Source organism: Schistocerca cancellata, chromosome 2 (genome assembly GCF_023864275.1).
Source record: "Schistocerca cancellata isolate TAMUIC-IGC-003103 chromosome 2, iqSchCanc2.1, whole genome shotgun sequence".
Taxonomy (NCBI): Eukaryota; Metazoa; Arthropoda; class Insecta; order Orthoptera; family Acrididae; genus Schistocerca; species Schistocerca cancellata.
Window position 1 is genome coordinate 665,042,611 of NC_064627.1, and position 21,400 is coordinate 665,064,010.

Consider the following 21,400-nt stretch of genomic DNA (forward strand, 5'->3'; position numbering starts at 1 on the left):
ACGTTGAAAACCGTTTTTGAATATCTAGTATAGTTTTAAAGTTATTAAAGCGTCAGTTTGTAAAGGTAATTCATGGACACCCCGTACTATGACTAGAACGGCTTACCTTCGTCCGCGATAACAAAAGTCATGAAATTTCAGTAGGGAGTAGAGAGGAGAAATAATGATGGTTTCCAAACAGAATTATATCGATTTACACAGACTCGATTGCCTGCACCAGACTGTCAACAATTATCGAATAACTTGACAACTGATCTCTTGGAAAGCCATGCATTGTTAAAGAGCTCACTCGCCTGAAAACCAGATAACTATATATCACCGCAACTCGTCAGGAAAGGCAAGATTATTAGGATCAATTAACACATAAGCAGACATCAGCTGCCTCTACTGAAAACAGTGCAGGTCTTGCAGTATGAAGTGACACAATGGTTAAGCTGGACACGAGATCGCAAATTTCGGCACGTGTGATCGATTTATATCCCATTCATTTCCCAAAAATAACAGTTGCGGTAGCTTTGTCATTTTCTTCGTAAATATCTTGTGTTGTCCGCGGGTTGTCCAGGAGAAGGCATACAAGTAGGTGGTTTGGATCTTCTTCAGCCCCGCAATAGCAAGAGGTGTCTGCGCTCGCTGGAAGGATTCCCCATTTCTTCAGGTTGGTCTTGCATCGGGGGACGCCCACTCTTAGACGGTTGAGGGACCTCCATACAGGGTGCTGTGGGTTTGCACCAGAAACTAGCTCATCTTTTGGTGGTACGTCTACGGGCAGTGAGCTTTTCCATGTTGTAAGATGAATTGCATCTGGTGCTCCCTCCAGTGGCGCAGTCCTAGCGTGGAAACTATTGCAGGATTTAAGGCGGGATCTTGCTGCCTGATGACCATACAGAGGATGTCGGCGGTCATTCTTTGTTCTCTCATTGTCTGCAGCAATGCCCCTCCGAATGTTGGGTGGGGTGGGGCTATTCCAACAATCGGATACAATTTCTGCACTGGTGTTGGCTCCAAGCATCCTGAGATGATCCTTTCAGTATCGTGGACCGCGATATCGACTTGCATAGCATAAGCTGAGCGTTCCACACAGGAGCAGCATACTCAGCGCCTGATACACGAAGCGCAAGTGGAGAAGTCCTTAGGAGGTGCGGGTTGGCTGCTTATGTCTTTAACAAACTTCCACCGCGTGGCTCGTTGGCCTAGGGATTGCCGGCACGGTAGCTCAGCGTGTTCGGTTAAAGGATTAACTACCCTCTGTAATCAAAAAAGAGGAAAAAAGGGAGTGAATGGATCAACGATGAACTTGAACTGTTGTCAAGGGACGTCCGCCCCAAACAAATGCAACGAACATTAACGAACAAAATGAGATAAGAGAAAAAAAAAGAGGGAGCTATGATTCTCTCTTCGGGTGCGAAAGATCCCGGCTTCAAATCCCGGGTGAGTTCTGCATTTTGTACCCGTTTGTATCCTACGACAGGGATTTGTAGAGTTTCAGAAAATGGGGTCTCTTACTTTTAACATAGCATTAGAATTTATTTTGGTGTTCTATTATCGGATATCGTCCGTTTGTTGGGTGAACTAAAGTAGCGAGCACTTGATACTATATGGGACACACATTTCCTTATACTCCCCAAATAGAAAAACGTGTACATTATATGAGCATATCGTCTGATTTAAGCAGAAGCTCCGCGTTCTTTGCTGATATGTTCGGAAGATGTACACCACCATTCGCGCGTTTCGGCGTAACTGTAAACAAGATTCGTTGTGTCTAATGTATTCTGCACCTGCTTAACAAAAAAAGTGCGCAAAGGGATTCTTAAATGCGCACAAAACTGATTTTAAATAATTTAATTGCCGTTATAAATTCCTGTAGATGCTGTGTACCTCCAGATGCTGGGTAATATACACCATGTGTACATTTGATACCTCTTCTAATGGCTCAGTCACCTGTCCACATTTGTGGATAGCTTGTATGGAACGAGCAGTTTTTGCCATGCACATACGAAAGTGATCACAGCTGTAGTTACCTGCATTTCTGGCGAATACCTGTAGTCTGTCGAGTAGTGTTGTGGGACGGTTTTCTATCTTGGCTGCAAAGGCAGCAGAGGAAACAAGAAGCAGAATGTCCCGCTGGCCTATACCGAGCACCAGCCACTGTCCGGTGATCACCTGAGGTGACTGTACTGCGTCACCACAATAAGTAGGCTGTGTGACAGTCTTCAACAGCCAGTAGAGAAATCTTCTGTGACATTTCCCTGTAGCCAAAGCCTCGTCTATGTTACTGAATCTAGGTCCCTGTGACTTCTCACTATACGTTTGATGTGTTCGAGGATAACCTAGATTGTAGATTTCCCTCGACGTGTAAACAGGAGGAGACTGTACGTGCCTGGAAATTTATTTGAAGACAAAAATATTCTTGAGCTACTACTGGATAAATTCATAACTGCATCTGGGACAAACGTCATACTGGTGACCATGTCTCCTATTTCTTTAAGCGATGTGGCGCATTGTTTAGCGCACTGGACTCGCATTCGTGAGGACGACGCAACCTGCGTCCGGCCGTCCTGATTTAGTTTTTCCGTGATTTCCCTTAATTGCTTCCGGCAAATTCCGCGACAGTTCCTTTGAAAGGACACGGCCGATTTCCTGCCCCATCCTTCCCTAATCCGATGGAACTGGTGACCTCGCTGTTTGGCCCCCTCCCCCGAATCAACCAAACAGCCTATTTCTGTGCTGTAATCGTTTGCCGCCTTAGACTGGAACAGTTATGTGACAGTTATCTGTACCTTTTCTTCGTGTAAAACAAAGTTTGGTAATCTGTGGAAATAAGGACTGCGTAATAGGATGGATGGTCAAACAGTTCCCCATGTGATGCCGACGGAAAAGACGTTGTGAACTGAACCGTAGGTGGGTTAGCATTGTGGTGAGTCATCCCTTTACCGCTGAGTAGCCCATGCCTCCAGTTCTGACTTGTACGTTTCTGCTGTCTGTGCCTTACTATATCGTCATTAACACCAGACGGCAGTCGAATGCGCTCTTCGTCCTGAACATTTTGATGATTTCGGAAAATTGCTTGTACCAACACGTCAGACACAACTGATTATCAATTTAGATGCCACTAAGTGCGATGGTAAGTGTCATAGCTGGCGTAAACTCGCTGTTGGCGTGAAAAAGTAATTTCAGTTAACATTATCAGTCCCTAAAACGGCCGCAGTGCCAGTAACCAACTGTTGCATATGAGATACACAAAGACATGTGAATTTACATAACTGCCCCGCCAACTTTTGACAGTATGGATAAATTTTAATTCGGAATATCCCTCCTAATAAGGAATTGCTTTAAATTCGTTCGTAAATAAGATAACTAAGACGACATGGACTGAAATTATTGCTGTAACAAGATCCTATCATTCTGTTAGTTAACGTCGATGCGGAAGCGATTTGCTGAACCACTTTTATTTCTTCACTATAAGCAAACAATCGAAAACATTCAGGAACGGAATTTGTGTTATATGCAACGGAAATGTCTAGTCTTTGGCGTTCCGTATTGTAAGCGAGCAAGATGAAAAGTAGCCCAAGAGATGCAACTGATTGAAGGCAGTACAAGCGTATCTGTTGTAGAGGATGTCGACTCGTCTGTATTTCTGCTCTTGATTAGCCTTGGCGTGCTCTACTGTATCAGAACACTGCGCTGTCCGTTGTGTCCAGCCGACAGCCACACGCCTGGCGACTACTGCAAGAAGTGTCACTCTCTCCACGTTTCGTGTGTCTCACAAGTGGAAAATGTTACCGTCGTGGCACGTTGTTCTAGGGGTTGTCAGAGAGGTAGCTGCCCTCTGTAATAAAAAAACTGCGTTAATCGATCAACAACGAACTCAAAAGGGCGTCTTACGACTTCCGCCCCAAGCAGATGCGACGAACAAAAGCGAACAAAATTAGGTTAAAAAAAAAGTAGGGCTATGATTCTCGCTTAGGGTGCGAGAGGTCCCGGGTTCAAATCCCGGACTAGCCCATGTTTTTTTGCTTTGATCCATCCCTTTTAAGAGCTGAATAGGACGCGCGTGCGTGTGCGGGAAATTAGGCCCTGCCCCGTCTCCCAGACACTGCACAAGCACAACGAGAGTCCAAATCTTTTGAAATGAATGAGTGTTTCGGTTTAAGAGCAAACCGACGCCGAGGTCATTAGAGATGAAGCACACGTACCAACATAGTTCCGTTTTGTTTCAGCTACAATCTGAAAAGGCTTTTCGCGTGTTGTGTGGCTCCAGTTCACCTGTAGAAGGAAAGTAAAACGAACACCGCCCGAACAAGACTTGAGGGCTCAATGGTACCGACCGGCGGCTGTGTCATCCTCAGTCCTTAGGGGTCACCGGATGGGGATAGGAGGGGCACGCGGTCAGCACACCGCTCTGCTGGACGTTGTCAGTTTCCGTGACTGGTGCCGCTACTTTTCAGTCAAGTAGCTCCTGAATTGGCCTCGCAAAAGCAGAGTGCACCCCACTTGCCGACACACACACGGAAGTCCCGGACGGTAACCCATCCAAGTGCTAGCCAAGCCCGACAGCGCTCAACCTCCTGACAAGAAACGGCGTTACCACTACGGCAAGGCCGTCGGCAAGTGTACAACAAGTAAATTTAAATATTTCAGTGCTCCACAATGCAGACGGGTGATTAATTACAGACTCAAACTCATGCTGGCGCTGTTTGTTTGGGTTTCTGTACCTGAATTACTTTAAAACGCTATCTAGAATGGTAAAGTGGGTTCTAGTATACCCAGTAATATTGGGTTGGAATTACCCTGTAACAGCTAATTGAATGTATCTCGAGAATGAAATTTTCACTGCGCAACGGGGTGTTCGCGGTTATAAAATTTCCGCCAGATTAAAACTGCGCCAGACACTAACTCATGACCTTGACTTTACTCGCTGCAGCACGCAGTTTTCATCCGCCAATACATATATATATTCAAATTATCCATTGTTGAACCTAACCTAATATCGCTGTTATGCAAAGCAGTTTAAAAAAGGAACAAATATAGAAAAAAGGAAGTAAGTAATATTACATTTGTTTTGATGAAACTGCGAGATCATTTAAAGTTATGCAAACATGCTGCCTAATGGTTGTAATAGAAAAGCACCAAATGGCTCGTTTTAAAACTAAATAGAGTTTCTTGAAATATAAGACGCGGCCAAGACGTTTCCCTTCAAAGGCCGTATAGTCCAGATCTGGTATTCTAATCAGGCAACATCGCCGTGACAGCCGAGGCAATCATACCACCGACGCGCCAGTTGAAGATACAAGTTTCGTTAAACAACGAGTTCTGGTGCTTGAAGAAGTCCATAATTGCCTCCTGTACGTCTTCGTCCGACAGGAATTGTCCACCCTTCAAGGACTGTGTTACGGAACTGAAGGCAGGATAATCGCGTGCGGGAAGACGACTATAACGCCGGTGCCCGAGTCTCTCCCACTCGTCCGTGATGGATGAGGCTGGCCTGCCAGATCGACCGTCCTCTTGTAGTGAACCGCGACCAGCACGGAACTTGGCTCAGCATTCGACAAACGTGGTTCTCGACAGACATGCTGCTCCACACGCTTGCTTCATGCTCGAATGTATGTCTGCCGGTGTTTGTCCTTCAGCACCTAAGAAAAGAGTAACAGCAAGTTGGTCCTGTTTGAACGCATTTTGTAATAACGTTGCCATTGTTTACGTTTCTGCATTTTCGCATGCACGTCGCATAAACACGAATGCCACATTAATCCCTTCCCTATATGTCGGTACTTATATACCGTCATCGGAGACATTACAGCTACACCGCAGCAGCGCCCTCAAAGAAAGCTATTGATAGCCCCTTATAATTAAGGATCAGGGCTTAATGATTTGTTTACTGCGTACTACTGGCAGTTGGCATGTGCTTGGTGCCGGCCGCGGTGGTCTAGCGGTTCTAGGCGCTCAGTCCGGAACCGCGCGACTGCTACGGTCGCAGGTTCGAATCCTGCCTCGGGCATGGATGTGTGTGATGTCCTTAGGTTAGTTAGGTTTAAGTAGTTCTAAGTTCTAGGGGAGTGATGACCACAGATGTTAAGTCCCATAGTGCTCATAGCCATTTGAACCATTTGAACCATGTGAACCATGTGCTTGGTGTGCCAAATTCTGGTGTTGTGTAAGCGTTGTACTATGCAGTAAGTATGAGCCTGTGTGATGAAAATTAAACAAAGTTTCTGTTGTTCTGATGAACATACTAAATGATGAAATGACAAATTTGTAATTTACCACTTTATTTTTCGTTGCACTTCCACAAGCGGCCTCAATTTTTAACAATGCAATATTTCTCTGTTTCTTACCTTTCCCACGTTACAAGAACAATTTGGGCTAGAAAAAGTAGGCTGGCCGCAAGACATACTTGGCGAACGGGTGGTGGACTCGTTTCCGCTAGAGGTAGATCTGTTTTGCGAAGAATGTAATACAGTATTCAGATAAACTAGCATATGTCAAACGAACTTTATTTCACGGATGACGTCTGTAATCTGCAAATTAGTAAAAAAATGCATAAATGGTTTTGTGACATGGTCAGATGGTACTCCCGCAATGACTGTGCAGGTGAGATTTGCAAGGTAAGATTTCGCACTGCAGTCTCTCTTCCTCTCGCATTTGTCAACAGAACTAGGAAAAACCTGTTCCTTCGGCCACGTACGCTGCAGAGGTAGGGAGGATGAATGTCAACCGGTAATTCAACAACGGCGGCCGGCGCACGACTTTTGCTTCCCAGTGACAGAGAAGGTGCCGCGAGAACGAGTGACACTAGAAGAGCACTGTGTACACTCACGCCGCTGACTCGACGCCCGCGCGAACACCGGGCTACGTGCCGGCTCCGGCGAGAGGCAGCCACTTATGTGGGTCACACGAGAAGGCAGTGTGTGCACTCCTTCGGTAGCTCAGTTGGTAGAGCGGTGGACTGTAGTGGTCATTCTGGCAGATATCCATAGGTCGCTGGTTCACATCCGGCCCGAAGGAATATTTTAGATTTCTCTATTTGTCAAACTTTTCCCTTGAGCGGAAATATAGGCTCGACCGCCGCAAAGATTTTGAATGCCCCGCAAAAAGTAAGAAGGGTACAATGATCTACCAGTGTCTACATCCACATAGTATTAGATTGGTGCAAAAGTTGGTAATATTTTTCAATAATTTTTATAAACACATACAGATACACATACACATAGCAGAGTCTTTACTCATCAACGTCATCAACGCTAGGGTAACTTTTCGATTCCACAATTGTAAAAATCACAAAGTTTTGAGATGAACTCATCGAGCCGTGCTCATAGCGCATTTCATCAGGAAAAGAAGTTCGTTCAAGGTTGTTCGATAGACAGCAGAGAAGGTAAAAATCTGAGCGCAGGATCTGGTGCATAATGTGGGTGCAGAATGATTTCCCAACCCAAAGCCTGTATAGCGTTTCGCCTCAGTCTAGCAGAATCTGGGTGGACGTTATCGTGGAGTAAGATTGCTTTATTCTTGGACTGCGTATGCAAGACGTCTCAGTTCTTGGCAATACAAACCAGCAGTGAGGTCACACCTCGGGGAAGCATTACATACTCGTAGTACACGCCTCTGTCGCTCTTCCACCACAAGGATAACATTATCTTTTGTGGATGTACGCAGATCTTTGTTCGGCGAGTTGTTGCTTTGTTTGGACTCAGCCATTCCTTTCTTTTCCTCTTGTTAATATAAAGATAAGATTTCTCGTCAGGCCGGCTGGAGTGGCCGAGCGGTTCTAGGCGCTACAGTCTGGAATCGCGCGACCGCTACGGTCGCAGGTTCGAATCCTGTCTTGGGCATGGATGTGTGTAATATCCTTAGGTTAGTTAGGTTTAAGTAGTTCTAAGTTCTAGGGGACTGATGACCTAAGGAGTTTAGTCCCATAGTGCTCAGAGCCATTTGAACCATTTTTCCCCAATACTGATTTTACGTAATCACTCCATTCTAAGAAGGGAAGGAAGGCTATGTTTAATGTCGACAGCGACATCTCTAGAGACGGAGCGTTTTGACCGTAGAAAATTTTAATTTCTATTCTTGCTTTTGTGACCATAATTAGAGTCCAGGCTCCATTGGCAAACAGCCAGCCGACATTAAGAAATAGTCCACCAGGACGTAGGGACAAGATAAGCGGCGGAGGCTGCCAATTATGGCTTGTTGATCAAATAACTTAGTGGTTGGCTTCCTGTCAGAGGAAGCAGCATGAATCAAACTTGCGCAATGGAAGACGCAAACACCAGGGCGACAATACAGCAAGAGAGAGTGTCAGTCACGTGCGGAAAAGACTCGTGTGGCACTAAAGTTGTGTGCAGCTAGAAAAGAAAGTGTCGTGTGAGACCGTAGGCATTCTTGCGCAAGCCGACCAATTAGAAACGAGAGTGTCGTGTGGAACCATAGGCATTCTTGTGCAATCCAATCAATAAGAAATGAAAGGGTCGCCACGTGGAAGGTGGTCATCTCTACCATATCGACTTTTTCCATCGACTCCAGTCTTCTCAACGTGGCTATTTTACGTGCGTCTCTCATTTGCGTGAAACCCAGATGGATTGGAATGCTTCTAATGTTTTGCGCAGTGCACGCCGTGTAGGTTAGATATAGCGAGTTAAAACTGAGTGCCGGATATTGACTCAAACCCAGACAGTTGTGTTCCGTGATCTTCGCGCACTACAGAATACACGAGGCTGGACTCAAAGGAGCGGAATTAATGTCTGTGGAGCGGCAGATGCTCTGCGCGTGGGCGTATTGCCCGGCGCCCCGAGGCCAGGCGGGGGGTACTTCACACCACACGGCTTCGGAACGTCGCCTCTGCCATTGGCATCGCGCGCAACAGCACATGTTGAGGGAAGGAGTTGCTCTGTTCACGAAAGCGGTGCGGCGGGTGTATGCGGAGGGAGAGGCCGGCCGATGACAGCTACTTCTGTGCTCTCCGCGATTGTCTGCAACGAAACATTATATTACCAGACAGACCACGATATTACTGCGCTCTGACTCCCGTGGCGGTTATCGTGAACACATGCTGTGACGTTACAGTAAACAGGTACAGGGCTGTCTAAGGAAAACACAACACACTGTGAATGTTTCCAAGACTGTTGTGCTTTTACTACCAAGTGGTTCAGCGAGTCCTCGTGGAACATCACGATAAAAACTCACGATAAGCCGACCTAAACGCCCGCAGTTCACATGCAATAACGTAGTCGTCTACTAAAACAGTTTGTCTGCTAGATGCCGAGAGAATTATCACCGAAATCTTAGTAACACAAATTGACAAAGGGCTTTTTATTGTTTCATAAGGATCGATAAACTCGAGCACAGAAATAAGAAAGCCTTGAAATTTCAGAATGCATTATTGACTGGAATATAGCGATCGGTGTAAAATGTTAAAAAATCAATAACAACAGTCCCGATTGCATTTTATAGTTTGTTGGCAAACGGTTTCGGCCCTTTCATCGGACATCTTCAGGCTTACACCGCCATTATGGCTGCTGCTGGCGGCATAGAAGTATCGTTGTCCACCATGAGCCATAATAGCGGTGTAAGCCTGAAAATGGTCCCAGGAAAGGGCCAAAACCGGCTGCCAACTAATAGCAAATCTGAAAACGGGATCGGGATTGTTTTTATTGATTTTTAAAGAAAGTCTTGGTTTTTGATGATATTTGCTGTGAATCGTTCCCATACGTCACAGAGCATTTAAGTGGACAAGAATAATTTGTCCAGCCCTTATCTTGTTCATTTACCCATTGTCAGTAACGCATTAGGGCGCAGTATTCCGTCGGAACAGCAAAAAAATTTGCTGTTTTGCCCACCCTAACATGTGGCAACATTTCTTTTCTTTTTTTTTTTTTACGAATAGTATCATCAGTAATGATTTAAGTACAGCTAACAATTCTCCTTTCTTTTGCCACTACACAGAAGATTCAGCGAACTTCACCATACAAATATTTCAGTTGGCATTCTCACCGAATTATGTAACCCAGTCTATTGTTCAACGTGCAACTGACTTCAAGAAACACTAAAACTTATAAAATTCGTTATACTCATATGTTATAAAAATAAATATTTAATATTTTCATCCATGTTAGAACAACAATTATAGTTAACTATATATAGCAATGAAGCCATCGTAGTAATTACGTTATAGCAATTTTCTACCAGATACAACAGGATCTTTCTTAGTTTTCTTTAATTCCTGATTTGCCATTTATTCACATGTCGCATTATTTTTTGGTACAGGATTTTTGTAATAGAAATGTAGCTAAATGTTTCGGTCTTTCAACAACGATAACAGAAAGAAACTAAAATTATTCGTCTCCTTATTTAAACTGATGCATAACATGTATTAAAATTGCCCTCCCTTGTTTTTTAAAGTTTAGATGACACCTATTGCATGTTCTGTGGACAAACTTTCCCCTCTGTTCACATAAATATGCAGTTGGAACTCCTATAATCACACTCTAATTTATTCTTCAAGAAAGGGATACAAATGGTGATGCAGTCGCCAAACACAAGAAAAAGAACCATGTTTACGTAAAGTTCATGTAATGTAGGCAACGTCCATGTCATCGATTACAATGGAGCAAGAAAGAACATGAAACTCAAGGCAAACTGATGAACACATGATGGCAACTCAAAATAACTGCACACCCGTGTGTTCAGTACACAAGTGGTATCAAAATGCCACAGTAATACTGAAGGCAAGACAGAACAGCAGGAAACGACAACATACTAAGGCGCATACACACATTCGCTGAATAAAACGCCAATCAACAAGGCAGGCTCTGTAATAACACACTGCCTTCGTAAGGTCTCTACAACAGGGATGACCAAGATTTCGGCTCACTAGCTGGGCCCAGGCACGAGTGCCAAAGCGCACAGCCTCGCTGGACATTACCGCTACCGCTGACTGAGCGCGAAGAGGGAAAGCTGCGAATGCGCCACATTTAAACGGCAGTGCAGTCGCATTGCATACGACTTGCTTTTATGTTTCACAATTCCCAACCACATAGATCACAAACAATTTTTCAGCATTATTTAATTATTTAATTATTTTTGGTGCGATGAATACATATAATTTTTATCTAGTGCAAACTGTCGGCGTACGCACAAGCACAGACAATTTCACAGTGTTTTGCACTTAAGTTGTCAGGCAATCCTGACTTATTAAAGCTTAATAATCGAAAAAAGATCTTTCATACAAATATGCAGATCGAAGTTTTGCAACCTCGTTACGGAGACTTGGAAATCCTATCTTTGAAACTCTTCAGGACGTCCACATTGCTTTTCTGTGTGAAAAGATTCGTCACCAAAACTGGAATTACCTCACAGGTTAACCATCTACGTCTGCACTTACACAGGGACGCTTTCAACTGTAACGGAATAAGGTGTCGAAAACAGTTCGAAAACAGATGTAAGATTGACAGTGTCCTCATAACCTTTATAAAACTATCTTTGTAATTATTTCAAGGCCACAACGAATTCTTCGAACCTCGCGTTTTATTTAATGCTAGTGGACATAGGGAACTGGACGGTCATTGTCACAATGTGTACCGCTATTAAATACATCCCTATCAAATCAGAAAGAAGTTGTCTTGCAGTGACTTACTAGTGGGAAGTGAGCAGTCGAGTCCACTTAAAATGCGAAGTCTGCAGTCCATGTCTGATGTTCTAATTTTCGTCCCAGCATGTTTGTTCCTTCAAACTTTCAATAATGGCGAGTTTTAAATCGAAAAATCGTTCCAGGCATGCCCCGTGACTTAACCAACGTAATTTACAGTAATATATGAAGTCTCCATACTCTTCGTCCAGTTCCATTGGAAACCGTGCAACTTACAAAAGAATAGCTCTCCGACTTCAGAAATTTTACTATTCGTACTACTACTTTTATTACGTGCTCTATGCCTGTAAATTTAGCACAAAGTGTTCTTGATGCACAGAAAAATAAATCCCGTCTGTCTATAGTTTTAAGTTTTTACTGTTTCATTGTCAACTAAGTCTTTAAATTGCTTATGCATGTTATTGTAATGACTTACCATTACAAATACGCTGTACCCTTCTCATCGTTCTCTTCTGTCATTCCCATTCATTTTAAAGGATTATGACGACAGATCGCTAGACTGCCTCGTTTTTGTGCAGTCACTGGAGCTGTGAACGTCCTGAATACCACAAACAAATGGTGAAGGGTAAACAGGGCTGACGCCACGATTCTGTTGAATTCAGAGTTGTGCCGACCACTAAATAGCGCCCGCAATACTAAATGAGAAGTCGCGCTGTTCTGGGAACTCCCGAGCAGTACCACGCAAAGCCAAATGACAGGCTGGGCCGGCCTTGAGCCGCACAAAGCCAGCACACACTGCACCTGTCAAGTTTCACACGCCATCTCTACAGAGCGTTTGGAAATTCCCCTTATAAGACTTCTAGGATTTGTAGAGGCGACTGAGGAGCCATCTTGAATTGGAACGCACGTCACGAAACGTACCATTTCGATGCTACAGTCATTTTAAAACATGTTTACTAGGTAGGTACGCAACAGGGTAGTTCAAAAATGGTTCAAATGGCTCTAAGCACTATGGGACTTAACAGTTGACGTCATCAGTCCCGTAGAACTTAGAACTACTTAAACCTAACTGACCTAAGGGCATCACACACATCCATGCCCGAGGTAGGATTGGAACCTGCGACCGCAGCTGCAGGGCGGTTCCGGACTGAAGCGCCTAGAACCGCTCGGCCACAACGGCCTGCCAGGGTAGTTATGGTTGGCTTTATGGAGATCGTTATCCATAATGTCCGACTCCATCGCATATCCTCTGCTCCATAATTACGCAACGGCTTCGAGAAAGGGGTGACTTCATTCTTAGCAGGTGTGACTGTGGAGCTCCGAGGAGACGCCGCACACCCGAATAGGAAAAGGCCGCATTGCATCAGGTTAAAGAGAACCTGTCGACGAGTACACGAATAATTTATTTTGTTATTAATGAGTAAAACTGTGAAAAAAAGGTAATGTACAGGATCATGCAAGATCAATTACTTGTAAAAGTGTTCGCGTTACAAAAAGTTTTCAAAAGACTGTAGCACAGAAACGGTACGTTTCCGGACGCTTGTTGCAATTCAAAACATTGTACACTTGGTCCCCTCTACAAGCCCTAGAAGTTTGTAACGGGAATTTCCGAATAGCCTCTATGCATAAGCCATGTGACAGCCGAGAACAATTCAAGTCCATATGGACTTTCCCTTCCAGAAGCATACTGCTTAATAACTAACATGGAGCACATTTCACTGCATGTCATTAAGCTGCCTACAGCAATAAGTGAGTACAACTGGCCGTACGAAGTATCGGCAACGTATGTATGGAGGCCCAAACCTCTAGAGGTTTCACAAGCCCAGCGAACGTTACTGCTCCGTTAGCAGCCGCACGTCACTGAGGCAACTTCGCAAAGCGAAACAAAAGTAAAGCCGCTGCGAACCACGCAGGCATTAACATGCCCGGGACTAAAAAACAACTACGGCTGGTAGAATGTACCGAGTCTAGCCGATGCTCAGTCGATTCGTCATTTAGTATCCAAAGAAGCAAAGCGCTTCTGATCCTAAGTGGTTAGCACACCGGACTCCCATTCGGGAGGACGCCGGTTCTAACACGCGTCTGTCCAGCCTGATTTAGGTTTCCCGTGAATTCCCTAAACCGCTTCAGGTTTGGCCCCTTTATAAGGTCACGGCCGATGTCCTTCCCCACCCGCGCATATGTCCTGTCTCTAATGATCTCGTTGTCGACGAGACGTTAAACACTAAATCATCTCCTCCTCCTCCTTGTCAGAACAGAGATCTCCTCTCTGGACGTCGCATCTCCGTAAGGCTTTCGCGCTCTCTACTTAAGCCTGTTACGAGGTGCCGGGACTAGCAGTGTATTTAACACTAAATTCTTCTAGAATCTACATATGTAAATGATGCTCTAAGCCCCCCCTATTCTAACTCCGACTTTTGCTGTTGCACAAGGATAAAAAAAATACGCGAACTGACTCTAATCAACCCTGCCAGTGGAGTAGAAGAGAGTTTGGCACCTGCAATAATTTAATTTGATAAATAAGTTAAATAAACGAAGGCTTCATTAACATAGTGAGGAATGATAGGGTTGCTCTACCGATTAACAGAATGAAAGTTCTGTCCAAAATAACAATATGATTTATTAAGACTAAACACAAAATAATAAACAAAAACACATGAAACATTTACAATACATCAAATTGGCTCAAATTGGATACTCAAACAAAGGCTGTGAATGTGAAGTTGTCCCTAAACTAGATTGTGAGGATTATGACGAAGTGGTATGTGCAGCCAATTCCTTGCAACTCAAATCTTAGAGAAAACACATAGCCAACCCAACATTAATTGCTGCTACCCAAGACAGAACAAAGTTAGAAAAAGACGAACAGGGGCGCTCTGCTGAGCTCTGATGATCACCTAGGAAAATCCCTGTCTGCCGGTGCTGCGGACATACCTTACCAAACTGTCTTCTTAACTGCCAGAAGACGATCTGGCGTACCGGAGGCGGTGGCTGGTTGCTTCGACGTCCTCGACCGAAAGGCGAGAGCTGACTACCTAGAGCACCCGTACAGGCCAAACACACAACATTCCCGCCCCCACGACAGTGGCCGTGGTTAAACGTTCCAATCAGCAACTCGAAAACCGGCGGAAAATTCCCTCTATTGCCGGAGCACTACCATTCCACCAACGGAGATTCTTGGCGCCAATTTCTGCACTGATTTTGCTACGTCACGGAGCTATGCCCTGAGCAAGCCAATCACAGTTACTATTTTGCAGAAAGCGCGGGAATTTTCCCGCCACAGCTGCCTGGGTACACAAGTCATTCCCACGCCTCGCTGGTAGCCCGCCAGAAAGTGTTTTCGCTAAGTTTCTGCGAAGTAACGGAACCTCTAGCCCAGCCGCTACTTCAGACCCCTCCGGGCGTGTCTTTTGACAATGTCGGCGTCTGCAAAGCATTCACTCGACTTCCTCACACCCGTCGGGTTAAGGCTTTCCAGATCAGCAGAGCCCGCCTGTCACCGGACCACCCGGGTGACGAGAGACGCTGCGTGGGAAGTCCGCGTGTGAAGGAATAGCGACTTTTCACTGCATGCAATTAGAGAGGAAAATCGTAAGATAGAAATATGAGAGGGGGCTCATGCCACCTCTCACTGTAATGTAAAGTGCTGCTCTTCTTTGGAACTTCTCTATTTCCTGTATCAGTCCTATCTGGTACGGATCCCACACTGATGGATAATATTCAAGTAGTGGTAGAGCGAGTGTTTTGTAAGCTGCATCCCTTCTGATGGACTAAATTTCCTGAAGATTCTTCCGATTTATTTGTGTGGTGTCTGCCTTTCCCCTGATTCATAATATGCGATCGTCCCACTGCAAATCGCTCTGTACGCAGACTCCCATATACGTTATGGAAGTAACTATTTTCAGTAACAGTTCTGCAATCGCTTGATCATATAATAAAGGTATTTTTGTCTGTCTATTCGCAATATGGCAAATTTGTTTTTGTTGGCAGTCAAGAGCCACTACTTGCACCAAGCGGCGATCAACTGTAGTTTTCCTTCATTTGGCTACAATTTTCTAGTGTAGCGAGTTCTCTTTATACAACAGCATCATCCGCGAAAAGCCGTGTGGGGCTTCTGACATCATCTGCTAGATTCCTAACTTTGGAAATTGCACAGGTAGCCGCACCTGAGCAACGCAGAGATGTTACTCATACCTGACACGCCAGTACATGGAAGGTTGGGAAAGGGGACGGGGGGGGGGGGCGGGTTACACCTCCTGTGGTAACTACCTGGAGGCAGCACGAGAAAAGACTGTGCGTAGTTGATGCGTGTTTATCGTGATATGAACGTAACATGGGCTCAAGGCAAAAAAAAAAAAATCAGGTTTAGATTAATTAACAACTGATTGCATAAATGTAATGAAAGAAGGCTGGTTACGACGGCCGTGTGCTGTAGCAGTTTCTCAACCAAGAGAGGACTTGCATGAATCTGAATAGTTTGCTAGATATGACCTGATGACTTGTTACAGAAAAAATTTTATATTGACGCGTTTCGGGCGTAGTGCATCTTCAAGACGTCTGCCAAACAAAAGTAAAAATTCATAAGCATAAGCGTAATTCGCAAAAATCCATGGGAACGTGAGTCTGTACGAAACAGTGCCGGCTCGATATGCAAAACGCGTACCCCGAAACATCGCAACTCTTATGCTGATGTACGTTTTGTTGCCATGGAAACTGAATATTGTGAAGAATCGAATGTAAGTGCTTCATACTACTGTGTTATATCCGGTAATAACTAAACAGTATTGTCGCCTACAATGATAATGTTCACGCAGTTATGAATAAAACAAGACACGGGGGACAGAATCGTTGAGAAACTTCAGTAATGTGAACAGTGCCCTTGATGGAGAAACGTTAACTGACAATTCGCCTGCGATATTTATAAACTTTATTTCGATATTAGGTCGCCAAATAATCGAAGTTTGTGTGTTCTATAATGAATGATTAACGACACACTTAGGCCACACACAGGTGATTAACTCAGAATGAGATTTTCACTCTGCAGCGGAGTGTACGCTGATATGAAACTTCCTGGCAGATTAAAACTGTGTGCCCGACCGAGCTTTTGGAAGGTAGGAGACGAGGTACTGGCAGAAGTAAAGCTGTGAGTACCGGGCGTGAGTCGTTCTTCGGTAGCTCAGTTGGTAGAGCACTTGCCCGCGAAAGGCAAAGGTCCCGAGTTCGAGTCTCGGTCGGGCACACAGTTTTAATCTGCCAGGAAGTTTCATATCAGCGTACACTCCGCTGTAGAGCGAAAATTTCAATCTAGAAACATCTCCCAGGCTGTGGCTAAGCCATGTCTCCGCAACTATCCTTTCTTCCAGGAGTGCTATTTCTGCAAGGTTCGCAGGAGAGCTTCTGTGAAGTTTGGAAGGTAGGAGATGAGGTACTGGCGGAATTAAAGCTGTAAGGACGGGGCGTGAGTCGTGCTTGGGTAGCTCAGTCGGTAGAGCACTTGCCCGCGAAAGGCAAAGGTCCCGAGTTCGAGTCTCGGTCCGGTACACAGTTTTAATCTGCCAGGAAGTTTCATATCAGTGCACACTCCGCTGTAGAGTGAAAATTTCGTTCTAGTAAGAAGAGAATCATTTGAATTTGGTGCTACAGAAGAATGCTGAAGATTAGATAGGTTGATCACGCAAATGTACTGAGCCGCGCGGGATTAGCCGAGCGGTGGGGTGAAGGGGGCGGGGGCGCAAAGGTCATGGACTGTGCGGCTGGTCCCGGCGGAGGTTCGAGTCCTCCCTCGGGCATGGGTGTGTGTGTTTGTCCTTAGGATAATTTAGGTTAAGTAGTGTGTAAGCTTAGGGACCTTAGGGACCTTAGCAGTTCAGTCCCATAAGATTTCACACAATTTTCAATTTTTGAGGTACTGAATATAATTGGGGCGTGAAGAAATTTGTGGCACAGCCTGACTAGAAGAAGTGATCTGTTGATAGGTCAGATTCGGAGACAACAAGGTTCAAATGCTTCAAATGGCTCTGAGCACTATGGGACTTAACGAGACAACAAGGAATCACCAGTTTAGTGCTGGAGAGAAGAGTGTGCGTGTGTGTATGTATGAAGGGGGGGGGGGAGGAGATCTTAGAGGGAGACCGAGAGCTGAATATAGTAACCAGATGCAGAAAGATATAGGCTACAGTAATTACTCGGAGATGAAGAGGTTTGCGCAGGATAGGGTAGCAAGGAGAGTTGTACCAAACCACTCTTCGGACTGGGGACCAACAACAACAACATTCGAAGGTGGTCCTACACCCTGTGCAGTTGACTATGCAATTTTTAGTGCGCATTGGGCTATATTTGGGTACAGGCAACACGATTGATTATTCTAAGAGGAGAGCGCAGAAATGGCCGGAGCTGCGCTTACACGTTCAGCAAGACGCACAGACGCCAACGTTCACCGCACCGCTTGGGCGAAATACTTTTCATTGTGCGAAACTTACGTTATACACAGCAGCTCGTTGGTATAAATGTGTGACACTCACTCTCCAGTGCGAGAGCTCATGGGTTAAAATCACGAACGAGCCCTAATGTTTTCCCCAATTAATCATGCAGAGTTCTTGGAGAGAGAGAGAGAGAGAGAGAGAGAGAAACGATCGCTATTTATTTTCATATGCCATCTTCTGTTAATGTGTTTCCTACGGTCAATCTGTTTTCAGGTTGGACAAAGCGTACCACTAGAAAGCGCACTCTTGGATAAGGAGCTGGTTGTGGCAACTCAGAAGAGGTAGCTAGGTCCTCTAATGCCCCAACTCGAATTCCACATCTAGCCCTCTGGGTAGAAGAGCGCCTTTTCCTTCAAACGGGTGCGTCAGGCAACGCCACCTTAAAGGGCCAGGTACTCCAGGTTTTGGCTGGCGACAGGGACGAGCAGGGTAGTGATGAACCGATGCCAAGACAGTAAGTTACTGATATGTGCTGTTAGACTTGTAGGATAGTGATACTGAAAATAGAGGGTAGTGTAAAAGTATCGTATAGCCAAGGTGTCCACTCACTCCTACTTAATTGAAACTTTACTGTCAATGGGAAGGTGGAATCTTCTGGTTGACAGGGTTCGACAAGGGGGAGGGGGGGGACTAGACTTGTAACGCCAAAATTTTCTGAATAAAAGTGTAAAAGTGCTTTCAATTGGAGTTCATTATATAACCTCTTTCCTTCAAAAACTTTCGCCATCCTGCTACCGGTTAAGGTATATTTAAGATAATAGTTCGCTTTTTCGTAGATTTTTGTAATTGAAATATAACAGTAATTAGCTTAACATTGCTATACTGTTACGTTATGAGTTACTGATGTGGTCAAGACAAAGCCACATGTGTGCTGCTGGTTGTTCGAGTACTGGCAGTAAGAGCAGTTTACAAGAGTCGGGGAGTTCGTGAGAGCCGAAATTTTGCATACTGCCTTCCTGTTAAAATTGCACGGGCGGACATTTAGAAACAAAGGAAAAAAGGAGGACAAACGGAAAAGATAAAAAGAAAACAACCGATAAATAAATGAAAGGAGCAAACTGGATCCGGCTGCAGGTAAATAATGCTGAGTAGATTGAAATCACTTCCTCTGAATGGCCATTGTCTATCTACATCTATATGGTTACTTTGCAGTTCACAGTTACGTGCCTGGTAGAGGGTTCATCAACCCACGTTCAAGCTATTTCTACACCGTTCCAAACTCGAACAGCGGCGTGGAAGACGAACACTTGAATCTTTCATCTGATATCTCTCTTTGTATTATGATTATCATTTCTTCCTATATAGGTAGGCTCCAACAAAATATTTTCACACTCTTAGAAGAAAGTTGGTGACTGAAATTCATGAGAAGATAATACCGCAGACAAAAACACTTTTGTTTTTAATGATTGACACCATATCTCACGTACCATATCCGTGACACTCTCTGGTCTATTTCGTGATAATACGAAACAAGCTGTCGTCCTTTGAACTTTTTCGATATCCTTCGTCAGTCGTGTTTGATGTGGATGCCACGCCCCACAGCAGTATTCCAGAAAAGGGCGCACAAGCGTAGTGTAAGCAGTCTCTTCTGTCGGTTAGTCGGTGTCTGCTTTTCTTTCCCCACAACATTATGTATGCGATCATTCCAATTTCAAGTTATTAGTAATTGTAATCCCTAAGTATTTAGTTGATTTTACAGCCTTTACGGCGCCGGCCGAAGTGGCCGTGCGGTTAAAGGCGCTGCAGTCTGGAACCGCAAGACCGCTACGATCGCAGGTTCGAATCCTGCCTCGGGCATGGATGTTTGTGATGTCCTTAGGTTAGTTAGGTTTAACTAGTTCTAAGTTCTAGGGGACTAATGACCTCAGCAGTTGAGTCCCATAGTGCTCAGAGCCATTTGAACCATTTGAACAGCCTTTACATATATATGATTTATCGTGTAACCATAATGTAGCGGATTTCTTTTAGTGCTCATGTGGATGACCTCACACTTTTCATTATTTAGAGCGAACAGCCACTTTTCTCATCACACAGATATCTTGTCCATATCATTTGCAATTGGTTTAGATCACCAGATGACTTTGTGAGACGGTAAATCACAGCATCAACTACCAACAATCTACGAGGGCTGTTCAGATTGTCTGCTAAATCGTTCATGGTGATCAGGAACAGCAGAGGGCTTATAACGCTTCCTTGGGAACTCCAGACACTATTTCTGTTTTACTCGATGAATTTCCTTCAATTACTACTAACTGCGATATTTCTGACACTAAATCACAAATTTAGTAGCGCAACTGAGACGACACTCCATAGGCTTGGAATCTGACTAGAAGTAGTTTGTCAGGAACGCTGCCAAACGCCTTCTGGAAATCTAAAAATATGGAATCAATTTGACAGCCCCTGTCGATAGCACTCACTGCTTCATGAGAATAAAGAGCTATCTGTGTTTCCCAATAACTACATTTTTTGAATCTGTGTTGGCTGATTGTCAATAAATCGTCTTCTTTGAGGTAATTCATAATGTTCGAACACAGTATATGTTCGAAAATCCTACTGCAAATCGACGTTAGTGACATGGGTCTGTAATACAGCGGATAACTCCTGTTTCCTTTCTTTGGGGTTGGTGGGTCTTGCGCAGCTTTCCACTCTCTGAGGACGGATCTTTCGACGACAGAGCGCTGGTGTATGGATGTTAATGGTGAAGCTATTTTATCAGTGTATTCTGAAAGGAACCTGTCTGGTATACAATCTGGACTGGAGTATTGCCCTTATTAAGTGATATAAGCTGTTTCTCTACACCGAGGATATCTACCAAGTTAATCATACAGGCAGTTGTTCTCGATTCGAATTGTGGAATATTTACTTCTTTCTTTTTGATGAAGGAAAATCGGAAAACCGTCACATTGAAGTTCGTGCTAAATTTCGATCTGCTGTAAAACTGCACCCGTCTTGGGCGTTTTGCAGTCTTTTAAATTTGGCATGCTTTTTTTCGTTGTGCGGCAACAGTGTTCTGACCTGTTTCGTGTACCGTGGGGAATCAGTGCCATCCCTTATTAATTTATTTGGTGTATAATTCTCAATTGCCGTCGACAGTATTTCACGTAATTTAAACCACTTCTGCTGTACGCTTCCTAGTGAAACAGCAAAGATTGGAGACAAACGCAGCCACACATTGGAATCGAACACTCCCCTTGACCTGCGCACTGTTAATTTTATCCGTCTTGTCCATTCCTGAACAAAAAACAACCGATTAATTTTACTAAAATTATCACACGATGTACTGCGAACACGCTAAATTAACCTTCACATAAAATCGTTAAGGTGTCGAGGGAATTATTATCTG

At 44.4% G+C, this 21,400-nt stretch overlaps 1 non-coding gene across 1 annotated transcript; it reads left to right on the plus strand.

Moving 5' to 3' along the window:
- Positions 1-6,912: 6,912 nt before the first annotated feature.
- On the plus strand, positions 6,913-7,002 carry Trnay-gua (transfer RNA tyrosine (anticodon GUA)). Its single transcript is given in 2 exon segments — positions 6,913-6,949; positions 6,967-7,002. It is a non-coding gene; the product is annotated as a tRNA-Tyr (tRNA).
- The last annotated feature ends 14,398 nt before the right edge of the window (positions 7,003-21,400 follow it).